The 9,656-nt window shown below is 36.9% G+C and overlaps 1 long non-coding RNA gene across 1 annotated transcript; it reads right to left on the reverse strand.

The window, feature by feature from the left end:
* Window positions 1–1,636: 1,636 nt before the first annotated feature.
* LOC121430324 lies at window positions 1,637–4,956 on the reverse strand. Its single transcript, XR_005972015.1, has 3 exons — window positions 4,916–4,956; window positions 2,191–2,310; window positions 1,637–1,652 (listed from the first exon to the last, which is right to left on the reverse strand). It is a non-coding gene; the product is annotated as an uncharacterized LOC121430324 (long non-coding RNA).
* Between the last annotated feature and the right edge of the window lie 4,700 nt (window positions 4,957–9,656).

Here is a 9,656-nt window from a genome sequence, read left to right on the forward strand (position 1 = left end):
CACAGTAAATTAGTAGTCAATCGTAATTCGAGTCCGGAAAAGATAAACCGTTTTTAATGATTTACTGTAGAAACACGCCAAAAGTTTATCATAAATACAATAATGATACATTAATAAATAAATAATATATCACACATAGAAAAAAAATATAAGGAAAATAAGGAAAGAAAATTATTCAATTTGGAAAACTAAAATCAGAAGAAAAATAGAGACCTTTTTTGCAAAATATATAGAAAATAATATATACAAGATACCCACTTATTTCTTTTCTGTCTATTTTTGTTGTGTTATATTGTCTTACACAGTAAATCAGTAGTCAATCGTATTTTTTTACAACCGAGCTTGGACAAAATTTAAATTCATATAATACAAAAAATATATAAATTGTGATCTTGTATATTCATGAGGACTTGCAGAGAACAGTTTTAGCAAAAAATAACAACTTTAATTCGTCAAAACTTTGTTAATCCTAAACAAATTTGGATGAGATTTTCAGTGTTTTTTGTTTGTCTGATGTACACTTTGAATTATATCACATAGCTTTCAGTCTCGAGTACCTCTAGCCCTTCAATCAAATTGGTTGGACGACCGGTTACACTTTACATATAACATAGTTATAAGGAGAATGAAGGGGACCATAGAAAGAAAGCATGAGAAAAGGGGAGATTTTGGTAGGGAGAGAATGAATCAGAAAAGGATCATGCTGGAAATTTCATTAAAATCTGATAATAACAAAGTTATTGAATTTGAAATTTAACAACATTTTGGTAAAAAATTAACCCAATGTACACACGATCGTCAGGAATATTTGTTAGGCTTATTCTATAAAATGAAATAATTATTTCATATTTTCATACATGTGTGTATGATATGTCCCAAGTATCATATCATTATTTCCAGCAATGCATATCTTCACATTAAAGGTCTAGTCCACCCAGGGAGATGATATCTCCTTGGTCCACCACAGAAAAGATTGTTTTGAATCAACAGAGAAAATCAGGCAAGCATCATGCAAAATATTTCATCTAAATCGGATGCAAAATAAGACCCTCACTTTTTGTTTTGGTTTTCATTGTTTGAATTGTACAATATTTCAATTTTTTACAGATTTGACAATAAAAAATAAAAATAAAACTTTATTTCATAGGACAATGAGGAGAAAATTATAATATTTCATATTTAAAAAACAAAGAAAAGTGAATGAGTGATGTCATCAGTTCCCTCATTTGCATACCGACCTGGATGTGCATGTAACTATTAAGTGAAATTGAGCGAAACTTAAAAATGTCATACCTTTCTTATTTTTCATCCGATTTTTATGTTTGATTTTTCTCTTTTTAATCAAATCAACTTTTTTGTTAGGGTGGACATGTCTTTGAAATAAATTTTCACTCCATTTTTTTATAGTTCTCGGAGGACAAAATGTAAATTAGCGCGACTTCTTGTAATAAAATACAAAAGAACAAGTGGGGATATGACATCAGCTGGGAACGTCGTGGTCTAGTGGTTCTGACTCTCACCTTTCAAACAGAGGGTCGTGAATTTGAGTCCTAGCCATGGTGTGTTTTCCTTCAGCCCGAATTTCATCCACACTGTGCATCACTAGACCCAGATGAAGTGAATGGGTACCCGGCAGGATTAATTCCTTGAAGCTGTAATAAGAAATATTGGATGAAAACAATGCAAAGGACAGTATATTAGCTAAGGGTTCAAAATATGAATGCTTGTCATGTGTGTAAGCTTTCTTTAGAAGTTCATATATTTTTTTATATATTGAGAAATTTGCAGTATACTCTACCATTCAATTGAATGATACCAATTAACAAATATCAACAAAACATTTTGTAAAATATGATAAATAAATTTATGTTTAACCATAGATGGGTAGACAATAACCTATTATATAATGGGAGGTTGCCCCAATGATGACAAATACCACAACAAATGAATACCTGGGGAAAAAGTGTCCACCCTTCCCCCCTCAGCCAACATACTGATTTTTTTCTGGGGGGGGGGGGTGTCAGAAAAGACGTGTGCTCCTCTAAATAGGGATGACATTTGTCCTTTCTAAGGATTTTTTACCATTCCTGACAAGGTTTTTTTTCAGCTATGCCACTGCAGGAATACAATCTGTTTTATCTCATGAAGCTTTGCATTTTTTTCTACTGAAGAAAATTCTTACACACCTACCTTTCATAAACTCCAATTGTTTCTTGTACACGGTACGTTTTCTGTGTTCAACACCCGTCGTGTCATTCCAAGATAAGGCTGGATCATCTACCTTATCATCCAGTGTATCCGTCGTCCAAACTTTGAAAATGAAATAAAATCAATTTAAGTGTTGTAAAATCTGCATGTATGTGCAGATACAAACAAAAATAGAATACTAATATAGTAATAGAAAAATAATGATCTTAGAACTTTAATGTTAAAGATATTTTTCATGGACCTCTGATTACCAGCCCAGAATTTAGGATAAAAATAAGGAAATGTGATAGTATTTCAGCGTAGTTCAGACAAGGCTGTATTATAACTGTGCATGCTTTATACTAGTAATAGCTATGTCATCTGAAATCAAATTTCTAGAGCAGCAATTTTCAAGAGGGTAATCGATGACATAAATTCCATTTTTCTGGTATTGACAATCGCAGAAGCAGATCCAAGTGGGCACATTTGACCTGTGCCCCCACCTTGAGAGCAATAGTTGATGTGTTTGATAAAAATGTGGCTTTCTTACACAAGTGTTCTCCCCCCCCCCCCTTCGAAAGTTACAGCAAATATTTATATTAAAAATATTGTCTCATACAAGAGGATCTCCTTTTTGGTTTGCTTGTTATTTAAAGTTTCCTTGGGAAAATGTGCCCCACTACCCCCTTTGAGAAATCATGGATCCGTTCATGGACAATCATATGCCAGTGGATGAACTCCAGACGTTTTTTAGGCAAGTTTTGATCAGTAAATAAATAAAAACAGATAAAATGTGATCACAGGACAAACTTAACTTTAAAAGAGGATAAAATTTACTTTAAAAATTGATATGCCTAGCCCCATGAAAGGATCTAAGAATACCCTCCGGCACTAATGCAGTTTCACACCAGCCAACTCACAGTGAACAATTGTGTACAACGGATAGCGGAGCGTGAACGTAGCGGTCGTGTACATTTTTGCTTATTACATGACGTCATCCAGCCACTGCCGAGAACCAATTTATGAATGAAAATATAGTAAGCATGCGCAGTGCAAGCCTTTTGTTTCCCCACACAGAATTCCACCAAAACAAGTGTGCAATTCCCTATCACCTCGTACCAAAATCGACCTAGAATTTCAATTTTCCTATATTTTATATGAATTATGAAAGGTATTCTCGGAGGATCTATTTTCTCACCGATACCGCACAGGTAAGCGAATTTTGAATACTTCTTGCTTTTCCGTCAAAATCTTACGAATTAGCGTCTATATGTCATCGTGTTCCTTGGAATTTGTAGAGTCTATCGCAACGTGCATAAAGTCAATTGGCTTCCGGGTTTTGGAGCGTCGCGTGAATATGCATGAAATTGCAGTTTCGATAATTTTCGATCGATACCGGAGCGATCCGATCACGAACCAAGACCATTTACCGTGTACACAACATGACCGGATATCGTTATCGATACTTCCGCACGCAGTCCAAAGGAATTATTTTTGGGACCACGTGGTCATGACGTGATCTGCGCTATTGACCAATCAGCGGTCTTCGAATCGCTGTGCGGAGACGATCTATCCGTTGTACACAGTCTATGGACAATTGTTCGTTGTGCATGCAACTTCAAGCAAAACTCCCCACCAGAATTGTCTACACACATTTTGAGATCAATACACAATATGCCCACCACTTTTCAAAATATTGCGGATCGCTTGGATTCGCCGTCATGTTGATATGGACCGAAGTTATGCGATCAAAAGATTCGCATGCGGCATGCTGGCAGTTTGTTTGCCACATGTTAGCATGATTTGGTTGCTAACTTCAGTCCATATAAATATTACGGCGAATCCGAGTGATCCGCGAAGTGATGTCTACGGATTAGATCAACGACGTCGAGATCGAAGACTAAATACAGCCATTCCCAATATTTTGAAAAACGGTGGGTATATTAACATCGAAATGTGACTGAGAGACCTGTCATGACATTTGGGAACAAGTTTTGGTGATGAGGTATGCTGGTAATCGGCTGGTGCAAAACTGCATTAGCGCCAGTTTTCTCTGCATATTTATTGCAGCCTCTGTAGAAAAATTGAATAGGAATCGTTTGTCACTCCGTCCAGTCACAGTTCCACACACAAAGTGCACATTTTACCATTGAAATAGTATGTGCAATGAGTGGTGTGTACAGTGTAGCAAAGTTATAGACCTGCGTAGCCTTTATCATTTTTTAAACTTTAGGACCCTTACCATGTTTCACCTCCATTTTATCTCATTTACCAACATCTATCAACAACAACAACAACAAATTATAGGCCTAATTTCAAAGCAATATTTGTCGGCAAGTTTTCAATTTCAGTAAATTAACGTGTGCAGTAACGGTCTATTTATTCACAATTAAAACTTTGACAGTCTTGACATTAGCATTAACAAATCATTCATTCACGAATTCAATGTATTCAGAGATGGTTTTTGTAAAACATTGACAATAAACATCAGGCAATATGAGCGAATTACTATTCAATGCTCGCCGATCTCAACTCTGCCAATACAAAGCATAAACCATAAGCACTCCCTATCGTCAAAGCCACGTCCCGGCCCGTAGAGCAGCGGCCAGCGCCAACGGGGCAGTGACGGTGGCAGTGCAGTGGTCGTGCATGTCGTGGCAGTACAACGACATCTAACATTTTGAGACAATTTGAGAAATAAATCAAAGAAAATTGTTATAGAACTTACTGTTATAGCCTTCTACAAATGACTTTGAAGTCGCTGTCCGAATCTGACCCGTGTTCCTTTAGTTTTTGATGAATTATCGACGGACTTATCAACAGCAAAACGGTAGTACCGGTAGATCGAGTTTTCTTTTTCAAATATTGCACTTGGCGGTTAGACGTTCGCGCGTGCGTAGTGCGAGAACAACACGTATAATAGAGCTACCTGGCAAGCAGCCAAGCGGCCCCTCTCGCCAAAGCATATGGGGGGGGGGATAAATTATGACAAAATATGGGGGGAGGGGACTTCTTCGCCAAGATAAATACACATCCCGATATGGGTGGGGGGTGAATTAAAACCAAATCAGGGGTGTCTTCTTTTTCCTCTCGATTGGTTCTGGGTTGGAAACCATGATGGCGTGAGTGCATGCCACTGTTTTCCTTGGATCTTGGAATCTATGAAAAAAGTTTTCGATCCCTTCACTTTTTTTTTTCCTGTTCTCTATGTTATTTTCTTTTTTATTTTCGTTGTCTTTTTTTCTTTTCTGTTAATCTTTCTTTTCTTCTTTGCCTTTTTTCTTTTCTTGTTTTTTCCCCCTTATATATATATTTTTACTCACTCCTCTTCCCTTTTAATTTGCTTTTGTAATGATTGAAATTGAGATTTCATTCAGTAGATTTCTTTTCTGTTACATTGTACTATACCCTGTATGGCGGCAGGGAATTTTGATAGGGGTGAGGGAGCAAGACCATGTGGATAAATCATTTCAATCAAGTAATGCCGGCCTATAGAATAGCTCTCCTCTTTATAAACGCCGTCCACAAGTGGGAAACAATATTTAGAGCCTAAAATAGAATTAGAATTTTGGAAATATCATTTGTAAAAAAAGGGTGAAATAATTCATGATTGGAAGCAGCTATAATAGCGTACAAATGGGTCAGATGGGGCTTTTGACGTTGCAGACAGACCAAATCAGGGTTTGCGGATGGGAATTTGATAGAGGTTGGGGGAAGACAACCAACAGTGAATTCATTTTTAGCAAAATATGGGGCATTGCAAGAAACTTGCAATCGAAGCAATCGAACGCAAATCAATTTCAGACTCCAAAATCATGAGAGTCATACTTTTCATTGCAAACTTGCAACTGATCCATAAAAAAATCCGAATTGATATGTTCTAGATAAACTTAATGTATCATCACCTGTAAATTTGCATCTGATCGAATTTTGGGATTGATTGCAAATATCTTCTTGGAACACTAAATATATAGTTCTTTTTATAAAAAAGCGGCCATAAACAAGCAAAATGATTATAAAAATAGAATAAAACTTATTAATTAAAAATTAAAACCCTTTTTATCAAAAAAGATTTCATTGACCGATTGATTTTATTTTTGCATGCACCCATTGCATCAGATTTAAATTTATGTACAATAGTAAAATATAACAAATTTATAATATTGTATCATAACCACTGGATCAATAATATTTAAACACATATAGACCTTTTACTTAATAAGGACAAAGACAATTTAAAAGAATGCAAGAGACCATGTTTACAATCATGAGCGATTACACTTGATTTGGGGAAGCTGCTCGCATAAAAGTCACAGGTCAAATATTTAATTAACTCTAAATACCTTTTAATCTTTGATGTATTTTCTTTAAATCTTCGGAATTATGTTAATGGGTACCGGTAATGGAATTGGGCATATCATTCAGCATTAACACAAATGACATTCATTAGGCAAACACCACTAAGCCACTATAGCTTTACAATTATCCAACATGATTATATTATATACCACTAGGCACATACTACTAAGACACCATATTGATACCAATCATACCATTATAGAGGCACATACTACTGAGACACCATTGAATACCACTGAGACACCATTGTATACCACTGAGACACCATTGGGTATATAATGGTATACCATGCAGTCATACCATTAGAGGCACATACTACTCAGACACCATTTGACACCACTGAGACACCATTGGGTATATGGTATACAATTCATCATACCAGTCATACCATTATAGAGACACATACTACTGAGACACCATTGAATACCACTGAGACACCATTGTATACCACTAAGACACCATTGGTGCATGGTATACCATTCATTATACCGGTCATACCATTAGAGGCATATACTACTGAGACACTATTGAATACCACTGAGATACCATTGTATACCACTGAGACACCATTGGATGTATGGTATACTATTCATCATACCAATCATACCATTACAAGCACATACCACTGAGACACCATTGGGTATATCATGGTATACCATGCAGTCATACCATCAAAGACACATACTACTGAGACACCATTGAATACCACTGAGACACCATTGTATACCACTGAGACACCATTGGTGCATGGTATACCATCCATTATACCAGTCATACCATTAGAGGCATATACTACTGAGACACCATTGTATACCACTGAGACACCATTGGTGTATGGTATACCATTGATCATACCAATCATACCATTACAGGCACATACTACTGAGACACCATTGAATACCATTGAGACACCATTGTATACCACTGAGACACCATTGGATGTATGGTATACTATTCATCATACCAATCATACCATTACAAGCACATACCACTGAGACACCATTGAATACCACTGAGACACCATTGGGTAAATGGTATACCATTCATCATACCAATCATATCATTAGTCACATACCACTGAAACACCATTCGGTATATGGTATACCATTTACCATTAAATAAACTACCAATTACCATTAAGAACTTACCATTGAAACACCACTTAAATACCATTCGCGTACCATTTACCATTCAGATTACCATTCAACTACCATTCGGCACCATTCAAATACCATTGGCGATTTTTATAAGGGGGGGCAGTCTGCCCCCCCCCATAGGTACGTTAGTGGACAAAGTATACATTGCCTTCATTACTCCTATATGAAGTGAAATCTGACATTAATACGCTTTCTCGTTTGCATTGAAATACCCGCAGAAAATTGAATGAATCACATATAATCGTTTCCCGAATTATGTGTTGGTACCCACATACTAAATCAGTTACTTAAGGAGATCATTTAGCACAAGAAATGGTCACCAGTCGTGCCTAAAGTCATTCGTAATTTACGAAAAACAGCTTTATGAAACGGGCCCCAGGTCTCTGGGGAGGTGGGGGAGCATCTTACCAAATTTCGCCTTGAACGGTTCTATAAAAACTATTTATCATTTGCGTGGAATGGATTATATAGACAAATTTGTAAATAAATATTGGTGAAGCACATCTGCATAATCTTTGATTGTCGTCTCATTGTAGAAGAAAACAGCTATTAGATAATTACAGATCGAAATGTATATGGAAGCGATATAGTTTAATTTGTTTTTTAAATTAAATACCACGTTTCAGTAATGAGATTCGTCTGGAAACTGAAAATATACTTTGAGTTTGACTTGCTCTGACACGATACTTTTCGAATAGCACTGGGACCAAGTTTGCTGCGATGTTAGAGTAGCACAGTAGTGGTATATATTTGGAATCGTGCGAGTACACTATTCATATTGTTCCTTCATAACTGTCATAAATCTGTATCACGTTACACGTTCATTAGTGCGTTAAGGCCACCTGTTATGAAGAATTCATGGCATGAAACCGCAGGTGGACAGACAAGTGAATGGAGATCCATGCTCGGATGAGTTCAGGTGAACAAAATACAAAAATATCAGTACACAAACATGCATGGCTTATATTAACCTTAGAATTTATTTATTATACATCGGAGAAATGCACTCGGAGTAATATTCTGTATGAAGAGCTATGGATTTTCATTACGTATATAAAATGTGGTTTTACATAGTTAGATGATCATACAAATATTTGTTTTGTAAATCATGAATGTTTTCATTTGAGCAATTGTAAACTGATCTTCGAGCAGGATCTGCATATATTAAGTACCATTCATTCTCAAACGTCGAGCGCCCGACTCAAACGCGGAATGTCCCATCTATAAAGCCTTTGGTATCATAATCATTACTCATAACTCGGCCGGGTTATCGAACCCACGATCTCCCGTTCTTGAGATGGGCGCTCTACCACTGAGCCACAATGCTCGATTTGATTATAAGCCTGAATCGGAAACGGTCAGTAGTATTCGGGGTTATTATGGATTGTGCATGCAATCTCTTTGGAATACAGTATGTTGTTGCATTCCGCCCACTCCCCTATGTCACTGTTCTTTCTGTCCAAATAGGGATTCAATTCTAAAATACATATCGTTTGCTCCCCCCCCGGCCGCCCCCGCCCCCCCCCCCCCCCCTCTCCACCCCCCTCATTCTCCATCTCCTTCTTTCATTTCACATATGCTTTTTCACAAATCCTCATTACATTTAGTAATGAGGATTTTCCGTTATTTGTTACCACGAAAGACACAATACATTATTACGTCCATGTGCAGTACTTAAAACCAAGATTCAAAGTTCTAAACACATATCGTTTGCCCCCCGGCTGTCACCCGCCTCCCCTCTCTCCACCCCCCCCCCTCATTCTCCATCTCCTTCTTTCATTTCACATTATGCTTTTTTATACCATGCGATCTAATTTACTGGGCATGCTGGGTGCAAGCCAGAGAGGTATTTACATTTAGTAATGAGTATTTCCGTTATTTGTTACCACGAAAGACACAATACATTATACGTCCATGTGCAGTACTTAAAACCAAGATTCAAAGTTCATTTTC

This window comes from Lytechinus variegatus, chromosome 16, assembly GCF_018143015.1.
Source record: "Lytechinus variegatus isolate NC3 chromosome 16, Lvar_3.0, whole genome shotgun sequence".
Taxonomy (NCBI): Eukaryota; Metazoa; Echinodermata; class Echinoidea; order Temnopleuroida; family Toxopneustidae; genus Lytechinus; species Lytechinus variegatus.